We start from the raw sequence: 24,392 nt of genomic DNA on the forward strand, positions 1-24,392 counted from the left end.
CTTTTTCAGAACGAAATCCTGCAGAAATGGGAAAAGAACTTTTATGACGGCCCGGCAGGCGGCTCAACAATTCTTTTTTGTCTCTTCTTCTTGGAACCCGGCAGAATCATCCTGCTTTCACAATCGCCACGCTGTGCAGCGGGCGATCTAGAACCCCGCCAGGGCCCCCAGAGCGCTCAGATGGCCTGGGTTCGCGCCATCGTGTTCCATAATGACCATTAACGACTCTCTGGTGTGGCCACCCCTTATTTCGGCCTGGAGTCACAGGGGAATCTGTCTTCGGTGAAATCCACGCTCGGTAGAGAAGGCTGTGGTTTTGAGTGAAGTGGTTTTAACCCCGAGAAGATAACTGAGTTATTTTGTCACTGTAAACACTACATAGACTCACAACAGCAAAGCAGTGCCATTGTTGCTAATAAAACAGTCCCCACGCTGAACTTTGGAGCTGCCAGCATTAAAAGTTCTGTGTTTGTCTTCCTGTTTCAGTAGGTGTTTCTACAGTTTTTTTTTTTTAAGTAGGCTCCATGCCTAGCGTGAGGCTCGAACTCATGACCCTGAGATCAAGAGCTGTGTGCTCTTCTGACTGAGCCAGCCAGGACCCCTCACTGGCTGTTTTTTTTTTTTTTTTTTTTTTTTTATTACTGACGGAGTGTCTCCTAAAAACTCATCCTTAAGATCAGGCTTCCCTGGACGCACACACAGCACACACAGTCACACTCTCTAGATGTCCCGTGTGGCTCTTTCCAGTTGGGTCCTGGGCAGACAGCCGGGCTCTGGGCCTTCTGACATGTGCCAGCTCTCAGTCCTTGTCTGGGAACAGGGGTATCACAGATGAGTAAGAACCCGCATTCCTGGAATGTATTCGTGAAATGTAGGAATCAGGTGTCCTAGGGCAGCACTGTCCGATGAAGACAGCATGAGACCCACAGCCATAATTCTCAATTTCCCAGTAGACTCATTCAAAAAGAAAATGGCGCAGGTGAGATCCATTTTAATTTATCTGACTGGACGGGGCACACCCCAAGTATTCTTATTCGAACACGCACTCAACATAAGCCATCGTTAGTGAGTACTAGACTGTTCTTTGGTTGTAGTCTTTGCACCGCAGTATGTGTTACGCATATGACACATCTCAATTCACAGTGGCCACATTTTGAGCACTCAGAAGCCACCTTGGCCAGGGGCCACCTGCTGGATGTCCAGAGTTCTGGAAAGGGCTGTGCTACCTGTCATAGAAAACCTTTCCAGATTGATCCTTGCTGAAATTTGGCCAACAGCTGGTCATTTATCACCGCTCCAAAGTAGCGTTTAAGTCAGTTTTCTCTTCAAAATGTTTTCTCAATTGTCCTCCCCAATTAAGGTGAAAATTTGCTTGTTTTGGCTCTTCCGTGTTGAGCCCCATTTGATTTAGAGAAAATCTAGGTCCAGTCCAATTTCTATGTCAGTCTGGTTTATTTTATGTAGCTCTATCTTTTTTTAAAAATGTTTATTTATTTTTGAGAGAGAGAGAGAGAGCAAGCAGGGGAGGGGCAGAAAGAGAGGGAGACACAGAATCCAAAGCAGATTCCAGGCTCTGAGCTGTCAGCACAGAGCCCGACTCGGGGCTCAAACCGAAGAACTGTGACATCGTCACCTGAGCCGAAGTCGGACGCTCAACCGACTGAGCCACCCAGGCGCCCCAGCTCTGTCCTAACTGGAGGTGACTGGTCGGCCTCTCATGAAGCTCTCTAAAATAACGAGAACAGGGCAGTCTGTCAACGTGCAGAAACCAGTTCGTTTTCCAAAACTGAGTGACTGAGTTCCGTACAGACAGAAATACAGTCCTTTTTGTTTTGAGGGTTTCTTTTTTCTTTTTTCTTTTTGAAACGAAGCAATTGCTTTATAGACCTGAAGCACATTCCACGAGCACAGCATTTGAGGACAGGCATAAAGCTTCTAAGACAGACACCATCGCATCTGTGAAATTGTTTTTAAAAATTGGGGACAATGAAACTTCTCAATAACTTCCTAAAAGATACTGCTGCAGCCTGATGAAGCGATGGGAGCAGAGGTGGTAAAGGGAAGGCTTTTTTATTTCTTTTAGTAGGAAGGGCAGCAGCAATCTGCCTTTAGGGAAGCCTGATGTCCCCCTTCAGCACCCATGTCCCGAGAGCCTGGCCACGGGGCGCTCGGGCGCCTGACCCTGCCTTGCTGCGTGCAGCCCAGACCCCAGCCTTCCTGTACGAGGACGCCACATGCTTACTAATTGCTGTCCTTCCTGCATTTCGGGAGACAGCGTGTCCTCCTGTGGCTGCTGTGTTTCCTGAGCATGCCAGGACCCACAGAGTCACAGATTCAGCCTTGTGGCTCTGATTGTCCTATTCCTGTCTGGTGATCCTTTTTGCTTTCTTTGCTGCCTTTCTTCCCTTCCTTTTTATTTTCCTTCTTTCTTAATTTTTCCCCCCTTCCTTCTTCCCTCCTCCTTTCTTGCTTTTCTTCTCTCTTCCTCTTCTTCCCTTTCTCCCTTCCTTCCTTCCCTCTTTCCCTCTTTCCGACCTTCCTGCCTTCCTTTCTTTCAACATTGATCTTGGTACAGTTTCATCAGAATTCTGTTCCTTGGGTCCAGGGACCAGTGGCTGAAACCTTTTGCCCAGGAATAGACCATTTCAAGAGGCCAGAGGCAAGGCCACCCCAGGTACCCTCGGGTCCCATGCACCTGTATGGTAGGTAACTGAGAGTCAGAGCCACACGGGTCTCCAGGTCACTAACTCTTGCTTTTTGCTGCTTGTTCGGCAAGTTAGACAGGGGTTACCTGCCATCAGTTAGGGCGCGTCTGGGCGGCTCAAGTCGGTTGGACGTCTGACTCTTGATTTCGGCTCGGGTCATGACCTCCTGGTTCATGAGATCGAGCCCCACATCGGGCTCTGCCCTGACAATGTGGCTTAGGATTCTCTCTCTCTCTCTCTCTCTCTGTCTCTGCGCCCATCCCCTGCTTGTGCTTTCTCTCTCTCAAAAAAAAAAAAAAATCTTAAAAAAAAGACCACCAAATTTTAATTATAAAGCAGTGAGAATTGTTTTCAGGGCTGCCATAAAGGTTCACCCTAAAAGAACTCCTCTGGACGATGAGTCTAGCTTATCGTAGAAGGTTTTGAAGCAGAAGGTCTGGGTTAAATCTGGTCTCTCAGCCTCACTGCAGCCGTGATGTGGGGCAGACTAACCACCCACTACCTTCATGTGCAAAACACACTGAATGCGTCCTGCGGTTTTCCTAAATGCAGAGTGTGGAAAGTGCTGTTTTAAAAGTGTGTTAACCTGGGGGCGCCTGGGTGGCTCAGTCGGTTAAGCGTCCGACTTTGGCTCAGGTCACGATCTCGCGGTCAGTGAGTTCGAGCCCTGCGTCGGGCTCTGGGCTGATGGCTCAGAGCCTGGAGCCTGCTTCCGATTCTGTGTCTCCCGCTCTCTCTGACCCTCCCCCGTTCATGCTCTGTCTCTCTCTGTCTCAAAAATAAATAAACTTAAAAAAAAATTAAAAAAAAATAAAATAAAATAAGATAAAATAAAATAAAATAAAATAAAATAAAATAAAATAAAATAAAATAAAAGTGTGTTAACCTGGGGGCGCCTGGGTGGCTCAGTCAGTTAAGTTTCCGGCTTCGGCTCAGGTCAAGATCTCTCCGCCTGTGGGTTCGAGCCCCGCATCGGGCTCTATGCTGACGGCTCGGAGCCTGGAGCCTGCTTCGGATTCTGTGTTTCCCTCTCTCTCTCTCTCTGCCCGTCCCCTGATCACACACTCGTGCGCACGCTCTCTCTCTCTCTTCTGAAAAATAAATAAACATTTAAAAAGATGTTTATTTAGGGGCGTCGGGCTCTGTGCCGACAGCTCAGAGCCTGGAGCCTGGAGCCTGCTTCGGATTCTGTGTCTCTCCCTCTCTCTGCCCCTCCCCTGCTTGCACTCTCTCTCTCTCAAAAATAAATAAACATTAAAAAAAAATTTAAAGTCTGCTAACCTACCTACCTGGGTTGGAAGGGATGAAAATTTGCCATGTGTTTACCATATGCATTTCCTCACGGATGGATGGATAGATGGATAGATGGATGGACGGACGGATGGACGGATGGACAGACCACGCCCTTTGCCAACCTCCATGTTCATGTCTCTGTCCCTTCCGGTGGATCTTGATGATGTCATTGGGTCATGTTTAGAAGCTCCTTCTCTTTACACACGGCCAACCCGTGCAGTCACATTCTTTGCCCTCTAGGAAGCGTATTTTAGAACTCCCAGAATGTTTGCCTAACTTCCTCTAAGCACGCCTAGAATTCTTTCACTTTTTCGACACAAGAGGCACAGAAAGCACAAAGACACCTGTGGTGCAAGGCTTAGCATCTGGTGTAAGCTGCCCGGGGTTGGGGGGGGAGGGGCTACTGTGCACCTGCCCACAGGGTTCAGCTAGACTGCGAGACCCTCACAGGCAAGTAAGCGTTTCCCCTACGGTTTCTTCCCCGTCACAGAACACAGTGTGGGGGGAAGGAGAAACATAACCAACATCCCACCTTACAGAAACGCCAAGTTCGGTGTATGGCGAAAACCCTCTTCAGGCTGTCTTTTCGTGAGCCTGGCCGCAGAAATAGAAAGTCATCTCGGGGGGGAGCTGAAAGAGCCAATGTTGTAACCATCAAGTAAAAACAGTTAGCAGAAGGAAGGGAGCCCTGCTTCACAGCTGAGGGAAAAATAAGATGTGTCATCTCAAAATTTAAGTCAGGGGCGCTTGGGTGGCTCAGTCGGTTAAGTGTCCAACTTTAGCTCAGGTCATGATCTCGCGGTTCATGGGTTCAAGCCCTGCGTCGGGCTCTGTGCTGACAGTTCGAAGCCTGGAGCCTGCTTCCGATTCTGTGCTTCCCTTTCTCAGCCCCTCCCCCTGCTCGTGCTCTGCATCTCTCAAAAATAAAATAAAATAAAAATTTAAGTCAAACGTAAATGGGAAAAGATGAGGGAAATGAGCCTTTTCAGTTTTGCTGTGTGATTAGGGTTTGCCTTGCAGTCTAGAGTCTTCGAAGATAACCCCCTCTGTCCACCCTTCAGGGGACAAATAATCTGAATTAACGGCATCTCGGGATCTCAGAAGTAATTACTGGGTCCTATACCGAGTTATCTTATCAAGATGTTCATAGGTGTATACTAAGAATTTATTCTATCCTATCCAGCCTTCAAAGCTAAAAATAAATCTGAGTACTTACTGATACGTTGTCCAATACCATATTGTCTTTAATGTGCAATCACTGAACATGTTACGGGCTGAGAGACTAGATGTCATGGGCATCAGGCCGCATGAGAACTGGCTCCCGCAAGGAGTTCAATAAACTGTCTACACTCCCAGGAAGCCCAGGCACCACATAGGACGGTAGGTTTGAAGCTAAGTGATTAGCCCAAGTGTCGAGTGGCATTGGCATCCCAGCATGCAGGGGAACAAGCTGGAGGTGGGACTGAGTGGCTCCAAGGATCAGTTCATAAGATAAATGCTTCCTAAGTACCCACTTTGTCCCAGGCAGCCTGTCAGGCACGGGGGCCACCAAGACAGAAAAAACCCACGGGCTCTGAGAGCTTACCTTCCATGGCAAACAGGAAGGACACAATTGAGTAGAGAGAGGAAAACAGTAAAATAGTAAAAAATTATAGAGGGGCGCCTGGGTGGCTTAGTCGGTTGAGCATCTGACTTCAGCTCAGGTCATGAAGTCAGGGATCGTGGGTTCGAGCCCCGTGTCGGGCTCTGTGCTTACAGCTCGGAGCCTGGAATCTGCTTCAGATTCTGTGTCTCCCTCTTCTCTCTGCCCCTCCTCCACTCCCTCTCTGTCTCTCAAAATAAATAAATAAATAAATAAATAAATAAATAAATGGAATTTTAAAAATTATAGAAATAAAATCTAGAATAAACGATCTTCTTGTCTCATAGACACTTCTGCCCGGTTTTGAACATCTGCTAAAATATTCAGGTTGATGCATTAAAGTTCCTGGCTGCTCTTGTCAAGTGCACTGACTGCTAGGTCACTGTACCCCGAGTGGAAAGGTGATTCAGAGCCTCTGCACGGGAAGGAAACAAGGAAAATTTAGGAAAGCTTCTGGCGCCTCCCTCCGCCCCCAACCCCCACCCACTGAGCCAGCCGCACACCATGCGCTTGATCACTGTCAGGCTTCTGCTGCGCAGTGGGGCCCCCTCCCATAAAGCATTCCAGAAGGAAGGCCACTAAGCTAACAGGAGCCCAGCACGTTAAGTCCTTCAGCATCGTTGATGGGGAAAGGGCCAGCCCATTTGCATGTCTCCCAGGACAGCCTTAGGTTGACGCTGATGATTAGCAAAGTCGTGAAATCAAATCTGCTTGTATCTAGAGCCACACTGGCAGTGAGTTGTGGGGGCCCTTCTGGTCACTGAAGGCAGCCACACTAAGCCCTCTGAACACCCCCTCCTCCTGGCTAACGTTTCCTGGGTCCCTCCAAGTGGGATGAAATCAGCACGATATTACATTTGCTTCACTTCCTTTGAGGGTCCCCCCGCCCTTCCCCAGACATTGGCTATGTGCCCAGGTCCTTCCCCAAACTAGGCACCCGGAGGGCCCTGCTGGCCCTGGTCACTGCTTCTGGTGAGCTCACCTTTGTCCAAAGCTACGTTCGCCCTCGGGATGTGATGGAAGGTAGCAAGAAGTCCTGAGGGACTCGTGGTCTGTAAAAACGTGGCTATTAAACATGTTTTCCAGGTTTGTGAACTTGAATATTCTAGTTCTGTAGGGCAGAGAGCTTAGTGGGAACAGAACCTTCCTTGCACAGGGCCCGGCTCCTCCAAATGCAACGGGTTTACATGTAGGCAGCTGTGTTAGTTTTCGTGCAGCCACAACCCCTGTCAACTGTCAACTCAGAAGACGTGCATGAGTTTCTCGGACATAACTGCTGAGGCATTGCCCGGGATATTTGGATCTCAGAGTAGGATCAGGCATTTATCACTGTGTTGTTCAGTGGGGTGTGCTTCCCATCAGCCTGCTAAGTTCTTGGAATGCCAGACATAGGTACAGCCATGAATAAGACGTCTTCTTCCCTTAAGATGCTCCTCTTAACGGCAACTTCGGGAGAAGCCCACCTGAAAACGTACCCACTGCCCCTTTATTTTTTCCTTTTCATCATTTAGATAATCTGTGTGTTTTTTTTAATTAGAATGAAATCGGGGGGCGCCTGGGTGGCTCAGTCGGTTAAGCGTCCAGCTTCGGCTCAGGTCATGATCTCCCAGTTGTGAGTTCGAGCCCCGCATTGGGCTCTCTGCTATCAGCATGCAGCCTGCTTTGGATCCTCTGTCCTCCTGTCTCTCTGCCCCTCCCCCACGCTCAAAAATAAATAAAACTTTAAAAAATAAAGGATGAGATTGACATAGGGGAGCTAAACCATTGCCAGCTACGTTTTTGCAAGTTCTTTAAAAGGAGCAAAATTCACACCAGGCATCAAAGCAGAAAAATATGCCACTGTTTCCACCGGGATGGTCTTGAATCAGTTCATTCCAGGCAAAGCCAGTCTTGCACATGCCTGTGTCCGTCAGGCTTTTCATGGAGTTTAATTTTTACTTTTGTAAATGGAAATGTTATCATGTTACCTGCAGACAGATGGGTCTGTCCCTTCCATCCAGGATTTCCAAGCTCAGTGTAAATGTCCAGCGTGGTGTCACCGTTTCCTGGATCTTTCAGGTGCAAGTGGCCTGCCGTAGATACAGAAAGATTTCTCAGGAAGTTGAAGCAAAAGGGAAATCAGATAGAAAGTGTGCTTTACAATGACAGCGACATGGATGGCTCTCCCCGTGAGGGTTCAGACAAGTCCTCGGGGTCTGTGCCCGACAACGTCACGCTGCTGTGGTGAATGCATTTTCCTTCCCACGCTGCCAGCATTTTGGGTCAGGAAGGCTCACGTTCCAAGCTCCACAGACGGGAGATCAAAAGGAGGGACGTTTTACCATGATCAAAGTGCGAAGTATGTTCTTTATTTAGGAAGAGCAAAGAAAATCCCTGTGATAGATTTCCCTGTGATACGCCAGGGACACTTCCCTGAGAATTCCCATTTCAGACAAATCTGCCGATTGCCCATCCGCGGGCCGCACCTTTCGTAGTAGTAAATAGGCAGAGAAGTGGATTGTGTTTGGTTGGTCAGGAAAATGAATTCTTTGAAGTCTTCACTTGGTGTTCCTGGAAACAACACGGCCGACTTTTCAGAATCCGTGGAAAAGAGCATATGAGTCCCAGCCACAAAAGAGAAAGAATTGCTGAGAAGTGATTTCATGAGATGCCCTCTAACTTGGCTGTTAGCAAAATTCTCACACGCACACACAAATGAGTGTGGGATGTGTGCGTTGAGGAACAGTTATTTTTGGCACACTCTTTGAGGTAAAACACCTCTGTGAGGTGCTGCTTCCACATCACTACCCAGATCAGAGCAAGAACGTGGTGGGTTCGAAACCATGGATGTCACAGCATACCGACTCCGAGGCTCCGCCCACTGGAGAACCGAGCCTGGCCACCATTTTGTTTTTGGGATGGGCAAATTGAACCAATGGCTGTGCCGCATGTGGTGGAAAGCTGGCCGCTGTTCTGAACACAAACATGAGAAAAAGTAAATAAATGCAAACAGAACTGGAGACAGTCGGCACAAAAGAATTCCAGTAAGCGGATTGCTACCTTACGCAGCGATGGTGCCCAGTGGTTGAACACAACACACCAGACTCATGTGCTGAAGATGCTAACAGCCTTTGCTTTTAACTCAAAATGGATTGGAGGGAGGTAGAGCACGGTGGTGGTGGTGACGTGGCTTATCCAACTTAGTCCTCACAGTGCTTTCTCTGCTTTGTAGGTGAAGAAGGTCCCCGTGCCCAGACTGCCTAAAATGGCAGTGGGCACTTGGGGTCATTGGGCCTCCATCTTGAGCTCATGGTTGGTTATAAAATTAGTGAGGTCAATTCACTGATCTACAAATCCCACAACCCGTGTAAACTCAAGTTCTCTGATTCTAAGTCTTGCGTTCTTTTGGCGCTGTGTTGCTACCATTTTTTATGTGAAGCCTGTGTGTTTATGATCTTTGTTACCATCCAAAGCGTGATATTAGTTGACTAATATAATGAAACATCCTGGAATTCTAAATGGCGTTAGGAAACTGGTAGAAAAGTTCGATTGTGATATCTGCCGGCCAGGCTGGACCATCCTTGGAACATTTGTTGCGCACGTTGTAAGGAACAAAGAGGGTGAGGGAGGCACACTGGGGGGACTTCCTCAGGGAGCAGGACACACAAAATGCTGCAGTGGTTGGAGGTACCAAAACCCAGAAACAGAGAAGGAGCAAAATCAGTGGTTTTTTTTTTTCAATTGTATTTAATGTTTATTTGTTTTTGAGAGAGAGACAGAAATAGAGCACAAGTGGGGGAGGAACAGAGAGAGGGGGAGACACAGAATCCGAAGCAGGTTCTAGGCTCAGAGTGGTCAGCACAGAGCCCAACGCGGGGCTCGAACTCATGAACTGCGACATCGTGACCTGAGCTGAAGTCGGACGGTCGACTGACTGAGCCCCCCAGGTGCCCCTGATGGAACCTATGTAGGATTTTAGAAGACATGACGTGTATTCTATCCCTTCAAGCACAGGTAGAATTTTAGAGATGGATGGGAGAAAGGGACAGGTTGGGGGGACACAACTGAGGGCCAAGGAAGTGCCATGGCAACCGGGTTTCTGAGTGGGCTCAGGGGAGATTCTGGGAGCAGGGCTGACCTTGGAGAAGGCCTTCAGTGGATGTGTTCCATAGGCAGTCATGGCCATGGGTGTGGGGAATGGGAGGAGTCATGGGAATAGCATCCCCCCAGATGAATGCCAATTTCAACCATTTCTTCTCTTCCCTTTTGTGTTTTTCCCTACCTGAAACCCAGTCACATTTAGGGAATTAATGCGTATATTTTAAGTTATGTTACAGAATCTGTAGGAAATCAGGTGGGCAGATAGGGACACCCTCCAGGCAAAGGTTGAGTCAAGGCTTTAGAAACAAGACAATGTATCCTATTTATTTTCCACATTGGTTCAGAAAGCAACAAGTTTGACAATACCAAAATTAGGTTCAAGAACCCATGTGAGAAACGAATGAAATGACCCCCAGGCCTGTTGAGGTGTCTGAGCAGAGGTGTGAGAAGCAGTGGCATTAAGGGGGTGGTCCCGGGGCAGGGGCAGGATTCGAGTCACCGTCAGTGACCATGTGACCACATGCTGATGCCCCCTACTCAGAGGAGCATGGTGGGAGATCCTGGGATGCATGGGGAATGGTTCAGGCCTTCTGTTGCAGGGCGCAGCCACCAAGGTGGGTCTGTGCTTCCCAAGAAGACAAAACATCCATACCTCCTTACCACTATCATATCCCGTTAATCTGCACAGCACGGATGCCGTATTTGGGAACTGGGTGAACCCACCAGCAATACGTGCCCTGGCCCTTCTTCCTGGTTTCGAGGGTTTGCTCACGGCTGATTTGGCAGCTGGATAGAGAACCCCCGGGCAGGGCTTGGAGGCAGGCCAGAGGCAAGGTCTATTGGGTCACGATAGCATGTTACCCCAGTAGACTCTGACGATGGCCTTACATCACACGCAGATAACTGCCTCCGTTCTTAACCGTTAGACATGTGTCATCGAAGTGTGAAAACATGTGTGCTGTCAGATTTCCCATCATTTTCTGTTCTTTCGTTGCCGCTCATTTGCATGGGTTACTCATAAACGGAGATCTTTGGTGTGATTTGTACAACCGCTGTGTGTGTTAGTCTGCGAAAAGGCATCCGTGGGCACGCGGAGCGATTGGGGCCACGATCCCCGCGCGCTGGGTTTTCGGTGCTGCCGCCGTGGGCCCTGCCTGTGCCAGTGGGCGTCAGCAGGCAGAGGACACGGTGGGCTTCCCTGGCTTGTTGTTGAAGACTTGCTTTTAAAAATAACCAGTTGTGCTTTCTAGCATAAGGGGTTGGGGTTGTCGTGCAGTGCCTCTCATTGTTTAATCCAGCTCACGTGGCACAGCTCTGAACAAAGACAGCCAGTTCTCAACTTTATAAGTTCCAATGTGAGATCATTGAGGTACTCACCACACCACAATTGTTCATTAGAGACTTTCTTGCTTTCGTGTCTAATTGTCTAGTACTAGAAAATCCTCAAGCATCTAGCTCTTTGTAGTTTTATGTTATGGGAGTGGGGTGGATTGAACCTGTATATTAGTTGGGCTTTTAAATTTTATTTATTTGTTTCAGTTGATTTATTTTGGGAGGGGCAGAGAGAGAAGCCCGAGCAGGCTCTGCACTGTCATTGCAGAGCCCAACACAGGGCTCGAACTCACGAAACCGAGAGATCATGACCTGAGCCGAAACCAAGAGTCCAGACGCTTAACTGGCTGAGCCACCCAGGCGCCCCTTGGTTTTTTTAATTTTAAAAAGTCATTTATCTTGATGAGAAATCATATGTCTTAATAACCTTGATAAACGCAGTTTTGCATGATTACACCTTAAGGTTGAAACACATTTCATTTCATCATTTCCCAGAAGGGGCAATGAATTCACCCGTTTCCTGTTTTTAATCTCAGAATGTTCTGTATTTCCTCCATATCTACTTGCCCGGCAGCAAAACCCTGGAAGCAGTCGACACCAAACCCTTTTAACCCCTACCTAAGATTTATGCACTTGGCACACAGTTGCAATGAAAATCCACAGTTTCTCTGCCCAGAAATGGATACGTGAGGCAAAATTCACTGTCCCTGTTGTAAGTGAAATCCTTCAGCAAGCTGGTCAGTGATCTCAACTCAGTCTGACACGCACGCTCATGGTTCACGTTCAAGGGCACCTCCACCAACTTATTCATCTAGCATGTGGCGGGGAGGGAACATTCCTTCGTGACCACATTTTCTAAACTACTCAAACCTACCCATTTTATTTTCGGTATATTTAACCCGTTGGGATGAGGGATCTTTCTAGAACCCACTTGACCCCCTGAGATTCTTTCAAGAATATCTTGAAAACATTTCAACATTCTCTTCTCAGCTCAGGTCTGCTATTGTAAATACTAACTTGGGCGTTCCGGAGAGGTGATCTGTGTGCACACATTTGGCGAATTGTAAACCCCGTGTGCAGGAAGGACTGTGCTGTCCGTTCATTCATTTACTCTTTATTTATTCCTTCCTTCCTCAGACATTTCTCACGTCGCCAGTGCAGCGGCCTGTTGACTTCCAGATATTCGGTCCAGATGGCCAAGAGGTAGTCCTCTTGCGGCCAGAAATAAGACTTGCATTTGTCTGGCCGTGTGGGCTGAGCCCTGTGCTTCACTGTTGGAAAAAGTCAGCGCCCCTGTGGACCTTATCTCTGTTCCCTAAATGACCCTGGCTCTCGAGTTCTCTTATCTGGTTGCATAGTGTTTTCAGCGTCGGCCTCAACTTTCTAATATGCAACTTCTAATCTGCTGGGTGTTAGGTTAAGAAAGAACCATTTAATCATTTTCAAAAGTGTGCATGAGGTGAGGGCCCGTGAGTGTCACAGGGACTCACCCGTGAGTAGACGCGTGAATCTGGTTCAAAGGCTTCTGAGTTCTCTTTTTGTCGGTTGCCTCAGAGGCTGGTTTTACTTTCTCATTCTTGACCCGTTACCACCACGTGGTATAGGTGGATGTCTGACTTCTGAGTCAGTGTAATATCAACGGGATGATTCCCCCAAGTCTCTCTATTTTTTAAAGTTTACTTATTTTGAGAGAGAGATTGTGAGCAGGGGAGGGGCAGAGAGAGAGAGAGAGAGAGAGAGAGAGAGAGAGAGAGAGAATCCTAGGCAGGTTCCACACTATCAACTCAGAGCCTGACGCGGGGCTCGAACCTCCGAACAGTGAGATCATGCCCCGAGCTGAGATCACGAGTCAGATGCTCAACTGACTGAGCTGCCCGAGCGCCCCCTCGAGTCTATATTCTTTAAGTTTAGCAGCTCAGAATCAGGCAAAGGGATTACATTCGCCATTTCTTTGATCTTTAGTTTAAGTTTGATCCAGTTTAAGTTTACACTGTATTTCTTTCTATCACTTAAACCCAGAGCCTCAAGCCAAAATGGGAAAGGCTGATGACAATTCTTGATCTAATGTGCAAAAATATGTCTTATTGTTACTTTATTAGACATTTTATTTCACTTGGCCCTCAACCGCGACCAACCTTGGAGTAATTGGTGACCAAAATATGAATATTTTGTCATTGCAGAGGGCAAAACTTTCTGTGAATTCCACATGCTGTACATTTTCCCTCATATATTTTTAGAGCTTTCTTAATACTCAGTGTTCTGAAAATAAATATTGCTCTCTTTTTTTCAAGTTAATTTATTTGGGAGAGAAAGAGAGAGAGAGAGAGAGTGGGGGGAGAGGCAGAGAGAGAGAGAGAGAGAGAGATCATCCCAAGCAGGCTCCGTGCCACCAGCACAGAGCCTGATGCAGGGTTTGAACTCATGAACCACGAGGTCGTGACCTGAGCTGAAACCAAGAGTCGGATGCGTAGCTGACTGAGCCACCCAGTTGCCCCAAAATAAATATTGCTCTTCAATAAGCAAGATCACACCTTCCCACACCTCTTCTCCTTGCTTAGATCTTACGGTAGGATCTCATCATAAAAGACAGAAGCTGGGAGGTCTGGAGGCCAGAGGAACCACGGAGCCACCAACAATGTGCCTGGAGCCCACGCTCTTCCTCTCCCGTCCCGTGGGATTTGCAGTTCCACTTTGTCCAGATAGAGAGCCAGAGAAACCTGCTTTTCTTTCCCCTTAATCCCATCTGCCACAACTCTTGCCCTAACGGGCAGGCCTAGCCTCCAGAGCCCTGGCACACCACCACGCCTCCCCAGAACGGGCCTGATGTCCAGTCTCCTGCTCATTCCCTGAACTCGAGGCTCTGATTCTGCAGTGTTTGTGCTAAGGCTTGTCAGAGACGGGAGGGAAAGAGGCCTGCCCCCTTCTTTTATGCATCAGCCCAGCCATGACAGCTGGGGCTCTCTGAAGTCACCAAATGGAGGGACAGGTATGGTGTCTTCATGTAGGGAAACTGAGGCCGGGGCTGGGAGCAGCCTGATGGCCGGGGGCCGGTAGATGCAGTTTTGGCTCCACGATCGGTCTTCAACTGTGTTGTTTTTATTGAAGGGCATCTCTTGTTAGTGAATCTCTGAATCTACCAGCAAGTTCCTAAAACTTTCCTTTACATACGTCTCCCGGCACCTTGGTTACCAGGCAGGGGATCCCTTGGCCTGGGGACCCAACCTGTCCCAGATGCGGGATGCAGGAATTGTATTAAAACTCAATGCCACGGGTGCCCAGGTGGCTCAGTCAGTCAAGTGGCTGACTTCGGCTCAGGTCATGATCTCACGGTTTGTGAGAGAGCCCCAGGTCAGGATGTGTGCTGACAGCTCAGAACCTGGAGCCTGCTTTGCATTCTGTGTCTCCCTCTCTTTCTGCCCCCCCCCCCCCCCCCCCACTGACAGAGGGTCCAGAGAAGGCAAAATTCCCCCGGAGCATCTGCAGACACTGGTGTATCAGTCACTGGGGGCTCAAAAACCCCAGGTTTGCCATTTGTGCGTGCGAGATGCTTCTCAATTGTTCTCCAGCCTGGTGGGGGGCAGGACCAAGAGACGGGAGCAGGGACAAGGGAAAACCCATGCAGATATGCACCTGCCACTGCTGTGGGGGACCAGGCTTCCATCCCACCAGAGCTCCCTCCCCCCCCCTCCGGGGGGCAGAATGCAGGAGGGGGCATGCATGGCACCCCCCACTGGCCAAAGGCTGCCCCATGGAGGGTGAGGGTCCTGGTTGGGAACTGCTGGTGCACAGCACAGGTTTTCCTGGAGCCTTCAATGCCCTGGGCAGAGAGACAGAATATGGCACAGCTGAGCAGACGACATGGGGTGCACGGGGCACACCTGCCCACAGCAGGTGAAAGGTGGCCAACAGGCTGCAGGTGGGACGGCGGGGTGGTGTGGTGCCCAGGTGAGGTCTTTGCTACTGTGTATCATTTTTTGGATAGATAGAAAGAAAGGAAGGAAGGAAGAAAGGAAGAAAGAGAAGGAGGAAGGGAGAAAGAAAGAGGAAGAAGAAAGAAAAGAAAGAAAGAAAGAAAGAAAGAAAGAAAGAAAGAAAGGGAGGAAGAGAGGAAGGAAGGGAAGAAAGAAAGAAAGAAAGAAAGAAAGAAAGAAAGAAAAGAAAGAAAAGAAAAGGAAAAGGAAAGGAAGAAAGAAAGAAAGAAAGAAAGAAAGAAAGAAAGAAGGAAAGAAAGAAAAAAGAAGAAAGGGAGGAAGAGAGGAAGGAAGGGAAGAAAGAAAGAAAGGGAGGAAGAGAGGAAGGAAGGGAAGAAAGAAAGAAAGAAAAGAAAAAGAAAGGGAAAAGGGAAGGAAAGGAAGAAAGAAAGAAAGAGTAAAAAAAGAAAAGAAGAAAGGGAGGAAGAGAGGAAGGAAGGAAGGAAAGAAAGAAAGAAAAGAAAAAGAAAGGGAAAAGGGAAGGGAGAAGAAAGAAGGAAAGAAAGAAAGAAAGAGGAAGAGAGGAAGGAAGGGAAGAAAGAAAGAAAGAAAGAAAGAAAGAAAGAAAGAAAGAGAAAAAGGGAATAGGGAAGGAAGGGAAGGAAGGAAGGAAGGAAGGAAGGAAGGAAGAAAGAAAAGAGAAAGAAAGAAAAGAAAAGAAGAAAGGGAGGAAGAGAGGAAGAAAGGGAAGGAAGAAAGAAAGAAAGAAAGAAAGGGAAGAAAGAAAGGGATAAGGGAAGGAAAGGAAGGAAGGGAGAAAGAAAGAAAGAAAAGAAAGAAACAGGGTTCAGAGATGAGAAACCAAGCTGCCAAAACTGAAGGGAAAAAAAGAACTGGGACATTTTGGAATCACAGGCTGGTAGCTCCCCGTGCTGGCTAGCACTGACCACCTCCATTTTGCTGATACAGGGGAGGGTCTCACATGGCAGCCGTCAGTGCCCCTGGTGGCAGGCCCGTGGCCACGGGGCAGACGTCCCATCCTCGGTGGGTGTCACGAGCGACAGCATCACAGGTGCTCGGTAAGACTCAGGTTTACGTGTGGAGGAAAACGTCAGGGGCTTGGTTTTACGTGGCATGGCTGGGCGTCAACACTGCAGGGTCCACAGCGTCACGTTGGGGTAGGAACCATGTGTGAGGTGTAGAGTGTCGTCTAGAACATTCACCCAGGAAGCCTGGAGGGTGGGTCACAGCCCTGGCAGTCGGCTCTGTAGGTGGAAATTTGACCAGCCGCCCTCTGCTCGGGGAAACAGCTGAGCCCCAGTGCTCTCCCTGCCGTCAGACAGAAGCTCACTTCTAGGAGGTGAGGGAGGGGGAAGCATCTAGAGGGTCCAGGCCATCAGCAGGCGGTGACGGAGGGTTAAAGAACATAAGCCGCGGCCAGGGCCCTGGGAGGCCTGACAGCAGGACGGGAGGGAGGACGCACAGGGCCGTCCTGAGCTGCCCGCACGTCCGAGCTCTGCCCACGGGCCGTGCACGGAGCCTTCTCTGGTTTGTAATTCATGGCAACGGTTCTGTGCTCGCTTGCAAAGAACGAATGGAAAGAAACGATCCCGGGAAGGTTCTATTCACGTGTAATGTCTAAAGAGATAAGCAGCAGTTTTTCTGCAAGAACAGTAATAATTCCTGGGGGTAGTAGCCACTGTTTCTCTTGGACACCAGGGAACAGGGAAGAGGGGGGCATTCGTTTTAAAACCTGTGCCTGGAGGGAGCTTCCCATGTGAATCCAGAGGCCTCGGAGGTGAGGCCCCCTTGGCGGGGCCCTCGCCCTTGCGTCACACGCCTGTGAAAACGGTAGATAAGGATTTTTCTCGGCGACCTCCTCGCCCCTCCAGCGGGAATGCCTTTGACCCAGAGTCCCGCTGGTTATCTCCACACGCAGAAAATACCACAAACCGGTTAATTCACAACTTCTTTCTCCTTCTTCCCTAAGTTTCGTGCTTTTTCCTCTCTGTCTGTTCTCGTTTCTTGAAAGGGTATTTTTAGTCCCAAAGGGGATCTGCCTGAATGTCGTTAACGTTTTCTGTTCGTTTTTCCATCATTTTGGTCTGAGCTCCAAGATTACAGTGTTGATTACGCCGAAAGGATTTTTCACCCTGTTTTACTCCAGCCTTTTAAGTGGCAGAGAAAAAATAACAGCATGGCCCCTAGAATTACCAGGGATTTTCTGGACCTCACACCACTGAGGGCAGACATGCGGGGGATGCGGGGACGGGACCTCCTCACACAGCTGGGCCGCGGCCCGGACTGGTCCCTCATTCAGGGGCCCGGACGAGGACAGCCTTGCCTTGCAGAAGTCTGCTTTGATGAGGAAAGGCTCGTGAGCGTGTGTGAGTGTGGGTACGAGCATGTGACTCTGTGTCTGTGTATGCGAGACGGTATATGTGTGTGCACATATGCGTGAGCGTGACTGTATGCATATAGGAGACGGTGTGTGTGTGACTGTGTATGCGAGAGTATGTGTGTCTGTGTGAAAGTGTGTATGTAAGTGTGAGTGTATGTATGTGTCTCTGTGAGGGTGCATATCCATATGTGTGTGTATCTGAGTGAAGCTGTATAGAAGTACGTGGGTATGTATGTGTGAGTGTGTGTGTGTATGTGTAGAGGTCTGTGCGTGTGTCTGTGTGAGAATATGTGTGCCTGTGTATGAGTGTGTATGTGTGAGCATGTGAGTCTGTGTATGTGAGAATGTGTGCGTGTAAGACTGTGTGTGTATGGGGGGGGGTGTATATGTATGTGTGTATATATAGTGAGTATATACGTGTCCAGGTGAGAGCATTATCTGTGCATATGTGGGTGGATGTGTATATGTTTGTGTGTCTGTGAGTGTGTGTGTAGAGTGTGTATATGCATGTGCGCATGTGTGTGTGTGAGAATATGCGTTTATGTGAATGTATGTGAGTGCGTCAGTGCGTGAAAGTCTGTGTCTGCGTTTGTGTGGGTGTCTTTGTGTAAGTATGTGTGTCTGTGTGTGTGCATCTGTGTGTGAGTCTCTGTATGAGTGTGTGCATATGCATGTGTAAGTGTGTTTGAGAGTCTGTAAGTGTGTGTGTATGTGTGTGAGAGCATGTATCTGGGAGCGTGTGTGTGTGTGTCTGTGAGTGTGTCTGCGTACGTGTGTGTGTGAGTCGATATGTGAGTGTACATGTCTGTATGTGTGTGTGTATGTGTGTGTATATGTGTGAGTCTGTGTGTATAAGTGTGTGTGTATCTGTGTATATATGTGTGTGAGTCTATGTGTATTTATGAGTGTGCATGTGTGTGTCTGTGTCTAAGTGTGTGTGTGAGTCTGTATTTATGAGTGTGCATGTGTGTGAGTCTGTGTGTATCTGAGTGTCCACGTCTGTGTGTATGTGTGTGTGAGTGTGTATAAGTGTGCGTGAGTCTGTGTATAATGTGTGTGTGGACGTGTCTGTGAGTGTGTGTCCGTGTGAGAGTCTGTCTCTGTGCGCCTGGGCGTGTGAGTGTGAGAGTCTGTGCCTGTGAGTGTTCATCTGTGCATACGTGTGTGTGCGCCTGGCCCAGCCACCGAATGCAATTCCTGACTCCTGCTTCCCTTTCTGTCACTTCTCCGTAAGTGTCCGCATTTCGGTTGGCCTGGTGTCTCGCGGTGGCTTCCTCTTTTCCTGCATCCCTATATTTCATTATTCGCCCTTGTTCCTCTTCTAGGCGCTTACAATTCAGCCAGGAGGATGTGGAAACCCAGTTACAATATGACACATGCCTCCGTGTCACAATCGCGCTCTCGGGCCCTGCCTCCTGGAGGCATCTGGACGGGGGCAGAGGGGGGAGGAGGGGAGCTGGTGTGGACAGAGGGCCGGACAGAATGCAGAAGTTGGGGCTTCTGGAAACCCGAGGGCCGGCGATCGCTGGGATGGTTTTCCTCGGAAGCCTGGAGTTTCCCATCCGCGGCCAGATTCCAGCTGGGGCCTGAGGCCGCGAGCCTGCAGGTGCGTGTTTCTGCTTCAGGAGGCTCTTCCCTCCAGGCCACCCCACGGCCCCCAGTGTCCCTCTGTCTGTGGGGTGTGGGGACAGTGTCCTCTGCCTGGAGTCCCCCTGCCCCTGGCCACCTCCATCCTGACCTTGACCCCGTTCCCCCAAGGGACCCCTGACTTCATCTCGGCTGCCCCATCGTCCCCCTCTGCAGCCCCACGGTCTGGGCAGTGGGGAGGACCACCCGTCACACACACACCGCCATCCCTGCATTGCTGCCCTTCCTGGAAGCCAGACCTGTGTCCCCTCTCCCACCACGCTGTCCCCACGGTGGACACAACCATCCCCCTGAGAACGAGGCCTTCCTCTCATGCTCTGCTCCCTGGGGGCAGGGCTGGGGTTTCGCGTGGGCCTTTCTCTGCTCACCCTCACGTTCCTGCAGCCAGAGACCGTGTCTTCCCCTGGAGATGCCTCTTGTGACCCACTCGGGGCTTTGCACCCAACGCATGCAGTGCCTGGAACATACACTGGTCCTCTGAGGGCGTGCAGGGTGGCTCCATCTTCCAGGGCCATGCAGGGTGGCTCTGTCCTCCAGGGCCATGCGGGGTGGCTCTGTCCTCCAGGGCCGTGTGGGGTGGCTCTGTCCTCCAGGGCCATGCAGGGTGGCTCCGTCCTCCAGGGCCATGCGGGGTGTCTCTGTCCTCCAGGGCCATGCGGGGTGGCTCCGTCCTCCAGGGCTGTGCGGGGTGGCTCCGTCCTCCAGGGCCATGCAGGGTGGCTCCGTCCTCCAGGGCCATGCGGGGTGTCTCTGTCCTCCAGGGCCATGCGGGGTGGCTCCATCCTCCAGGGCCGTGCGGGGTGGCTCCGTCCTCCAGGGCCATGCAGGGTGGCTCCGTCCTCCAGGGCCATGCGGGGTGGCTCTGTCCTCCAGGGCCATGCGGGGTGGCTCTGTCCTCCAGGGCCATGTGGGGTGGCTCTGTCCTCCAGGGCCATGCGGGGTGGCTCCATCTTCCAGGGCCATGCGGGGTGGCTCCGTCCTCCAGGGCCATGCGGGGTGGCTCCGTCCTCCAGGGCCATGCGGGGTGGCTCCGTCCTCCAGGGCCATGCGGGGTGGCTCCGTCCTCCAGGGCCATGCGGGGTGGCTCTGTCCTCCAGGGCCATGCGGGGTGGCTCTGTCCTCCAGGGCCATGTGGGGTGGCTCTGTCCTCCAGGGCCATGCGGGGTGGCTCTGTCCTCCAGGGCCATGTGGGGTGGCTCTGTCCTCCAGGGCCATGCGGGGTGGCTCCATCTTCCAGGGCCATGCAGGGTGGCTCTGTCCTCCAGGGCCATGCGGGGTGGCTCTGTCCTCCAGGGCCATGTGGGGTGGCTCTGTCCTCCAGGGCCATGCAGGGTGGCTCCATCTTCCAGGGCCATGCAGGGTGGCTCCGTCCTCTAGGGCTGTGCAGGGTGGCTCCGTCCTCCAGGGCTGTGCAGGGTGGCTCTGTCCTCCAGGGCCGCACAGGATGGCTCTGCCCTTCGACGCCGTGCAGGGTGGCTCTGTCCTCCAGGGCTGCGCAGGATGGCTCTGCCCTTTGAGGCCATGCAGGGTGACTCTGTCCTCCAGGGCTGCGCAGGATGGCTCTGCCCTTCGAGGCTGTGCAGGGTGGCTCTGTTCTCCAGGGCCGTGCAGGGTGGCTCTGTCCTTCGAGGCCGTGCAGGGTAGCTCTGTCCTCCAGGGCCATGCAGGGTGGCTCCATCCTCCAGGGCCGTGCAGGGTGGCTCCATCCTCCAGAGCCGTGCAGGGCGGCTCTGTCCTTTGAGGCTGTGCAGGGTGGCTCTGTCCTCCAGGGCCATGCGGGGTGGCTCCATCCTCCAGGGCCATGCAGGGTGGCTCCGTCCTCCAGGGCCGTGCAGGGTGGCTCCGTCCTCCAGGGCCGTGCAGGGTGGCTCCATCCTCCAGAGCCGTGCAGGGCGGCTCTGTCCTTTGAGGCTGTGCAGGGTGGCTCTGTCCTCCAGGGCCATGTGGGGTGGCTCCGTCCTCCAGGGCTGTGCGGGGTGGCTCCATCCTCCAGGGCCATGCAGGGTGGCTCCGTCCTCCAGGGCCGTGCAGGGTGGCTCTGTCCTCCAGGGCCGTGCGGGGTGGCTCCGTCCTCCAGGGCCGTGCAGGGTGGCTCCGTCCTCCAGGGCTGTGCAGGGTGGCTCTGTCCTCCAGGGCCGTGCAAGGTGGCTCTGTCCTTCGAGGCCGTGCAGGGTAGCTCTGTCCTCCAGGGCCATGCGGGGTGGCTCCATCCTCCAGGGCCGTGCAGGGTGGCTCCGTCCTCCAGGGCCGTGCAGGGCGGCTCTGTCCTTTGAGGCTGTGCAGGGTGGCTCTGTCCTCCAGGGCCATGCAGGGTGGCTCCGTCCTCCAGAGCCAGGCAGGTGGCTCCGTCCAGCGGCCTCCTGTCTTAAGCTCCTGAACTGCTATCCAGGAGGGTTCGCCCCACCCAGGCATTCTGATCTCCGTTGCTATGATGTGTTTGACTCTCAAAGCAGGTGGGCACACAGGGCAGCCTTGGAGTGACAAAGACAAGCTCTGGGGTGAAGTGTGTGGGTTCGAGTCCCTGCTCTGCCCCGTCCCAGCAGGTGGCCTCTGGGGCCCAATTTCCCTTCTTTGTAAACTAAGGTCGCAGTTGCCACACAGGGCTGCTTCAAGATCGGAAGCGCTGTCGTATGCAGAGCGTGCCACATGGCGGTGGGCACGCGGTAGCCGCTCACGAGGGAGTGGGGTCAGCCGCAGGGGCCGAGCAGCCTCGACATGGACCTTGCTTGTGTAGTCGCTTGGATTTGGCGTGGGAGCCAGCATGGCCTGCACTGGTCCTTTCCATGTGCTTCTGGGTAAACAGTGTTGAATCATAAAACAACAGAGCGGAGGGGAAGGGAGGAACCCCTCTCGGTTCAAAGAAACTCGCTTAAGTGAAGCCCAGGACTTTCTGAGACACTCGAATCCTGAGAAGCAGCTGACATCTACCAGGAAGACAGCCTGATCTTCAAAGGTTCTTCCCAAGACCTGTGCAGTTTTGGCCGAGGTGCCGGGAAGCAGGAGTAATGAGTAATGAACTGAGTAATGAGCGAATCCCAGAGGGACACCGTGGGGCCTCTGGCATCTCTGCTCTGTGGCTCGCTGCCCTTCCGCCCTCCCGGTGTGTGGGGACGGGACGGGACCTTTGAGTCCGGTGGCAGATGGGAGGGGACTGAGACTTGGTGAGGCAGTGATGGTCTCTCAAGCCCCCAGCGCCTCTGGGGGCAGGGGTGGGGGAAGGAGGGTGCAGGCACGTCCTTCCCAAACCTACCTCCGCCTCCCCTCCGGGTGGTCAGAGCCCAAGCCCTGGGACCAGCACTAATGATAATATCCCAAGATGTCCTTGTGAGCACTGATAAAGCACCATATGCTTAGTGGTCACGGAGCCTAGTGCTAAAAGTTAGGAAATAGGGAGAGAGAGAGATCAAGGAGAAGGGGGCAGGGAAGGGGGAGCTTTCAAGAATCCCTTAGGAGGGGTGCCTGGGGGGCTCTGTCGATGAAGCATCAGACTTCAGCTCAGGCCACGATCTCACAGTTCGTGAGTTCAAGCCCCACGTTGGGCTCTGTGCTGACAGCTCAGAGCCTGGATCCTGCTTCGGATTCTGTGTCTCCCTCTCCCTCTGCCCCTCCCCTGCTCACGCTCTGACTCTCTGTCTTTCAATAATAAATAAGCATTAAAAACAAATTTAAAAAAAAAAGACAGTAGGGCGCTTCTCAGGGCACCTGGGTGGCTCAGTCAGTTAAGCGGCCAACTTCCGCTCAGGTCATGATCTTGCGGTTCGTGAGTTCAAGCCCCGCGTCGGGCTCTGTGCTAACAGCTCAGAGCCTGGAGCCTGCTTCTGATTCTGTGTCTCCCTCTTTCTGCCTCTCCCTTGCTCGTGCTTTGCCTCTCTCTCTCTTTCTCTCTCTCTCTCTCTCTCTCTCTCTGTCTCTCTGTCTCTCAAAAATAAACATTAAAAAAAATTTTTAAATAATAAAAAAATAAAGAATCCTAGCCTGCAAAGGATCTCGACCTTCGCAGTAAGTTAACGCTACTTTCGAAAGGCTTAAAGTAGCCACATCACTTGCCTGTGCCTTCCCACTGCCTCTGCGTGAGTTTCCCATCCAGATGGGGGGTCCGGACCGCCACACCCCCTGGGTCCCCAGAGGAGTGCTTTGCTTGCTGGTCCAGAAACGGAAGGAGCAGGAGCTTCGTGGGTCCCAAACGCGGCGGGGGCTCGGGTATGACTCCCGATCCTCTGTCTGCAGCCTGCTCGCTGGGCCGGCACACCGGACGTGTCCCCGAGTAACGAGGGCCGTGGGGACTGCTGCCCCCCCGTCCTGCGTTGCTGTCTCTGACCGTAAAAGTCACCGTGGTTGACAGGCACTCTAGCTTCGGGTCTCCGAGCTGCCTTTGTAAGTGTGTGTGCAAGAAGAGTGACCCTTGTGCCATTGGTGCATGCACACACACACGTGCACCCCGGCACACAGGCCAGATGCGTCCGCTCCACCTGCACACCTCAGCCCTGGCCACCCTCGACCCCCGTCTTCCTCTGCAGGTGGCGAAGGTGTCTCTCACTTCCTGCCCACAACCCCCCCGGCCCCAGGCCCACTGCCTGAGAAGTGTGTTTGGGGGCGGAGGACAGGAAGAAGGGGGAAAGGCAGGAATGAGATCCCTCGCTGCCCCTACAGCACGCTGGCCTGCCAGGTGCCCCCGAGGAGGAACCCGCGAGCACTGCCCGTAGGGACCGGCGCCCGTCTGACGACAGCCAGCCTGCTCCTGCACCCCGGGGCTCACCAGCCCCCGAGCCGCTCTTCCTGACCCTCCTGTGCCTTTGCTGAGTCACCTGTTGCTTGGAATTCTGGCAGGGACCCCTCAGAGCTTCTGGAAGGGAGGGCCAGCAGGGGACCCACCCTCTGGGTGTCCCGGGGAAGATTACTTTATCTGTGGCCTCCTTGAAGCAGAGCCCGGGCTCCTGGAATCTTTGGGGCTTGACACGGTGCCAGCCGCAGGGAAGGGAGGGAATGGCCAAGAGTGTTTGCCGAGCCTGGCAGGGGGCCGTGTCCGCACCTGGAGGAAGGCGACAGTGCTGATTCTGTCCTCCTCAGCCCTTCCCCCTTTCTCGGCCGGCAGCAACATCCCCTGCCGTCTCCCCGCTGCGTTCAAGGCCCCCGCAGCGACCACCCTTGGGGACAATCAGTGGCAGTTGTTTGCTTTACTCTGCAGAACCTCATTTCGGTGCCGTGCTCTCCTCCCGCCTGGCAGCGAGGGTTCAGTAAGACCGTGTCAGCGGGAAAACCACATGTGACACATGTGTGCAGCCAGGTCCGCTGGAGCACATGCCTGGACGGCTGATGGACGCCCGGTGTCCCTGTCCTTGCCCAGACCTGGACGCGTCCACTGGCCAAGGAGACACCTGGGT

At 52.0% G+C, this 24,392-nt stretch overlaps 1 protein-coding gene across 31 annotated transcripts in view; it reads left to right on the forward strand.

Annotated features, from left to right (window-relative positions):
• Positions 1-24,392, forward strand: part of IKZF1 (IKAROS family zinc finger 1) — a 102,208-nt gene that overhangs the window by 34,302 nt on the left and 43,514 nt on the right. Inside the window, exon 1 of one of the 31 annotated variants that reach the window (XM_042963374.1) lies at positions 18,690-18,970. The exons of the other annotated variants lie outside the window; for them this stretch is intronic. The gene's annotated coding sequence lies outside the window, so the exon portion shown is untranslated. Of the gene's footprint in view, positions 1-18,689; positions 18,971-24,392 lie in introns of those variants that run through there. 31 annotated transcript variants of the gene reach the window in all.

This window comes from Panthera tigris, chromosome A2 (assembly GCF_018350195.1).
Source record: "Panthera tigris isolate Pti1 chromosome A2, P.tigris_Pti1_mat1.1, whole genome shotgun sequence".
Classification (NCBI taxonomy): domain Eukaryota; kingdom Metazoa; phylum Chordata; class Mammalia; order Carnivora; family Felidae; genus Panthera; species Panthera tigris.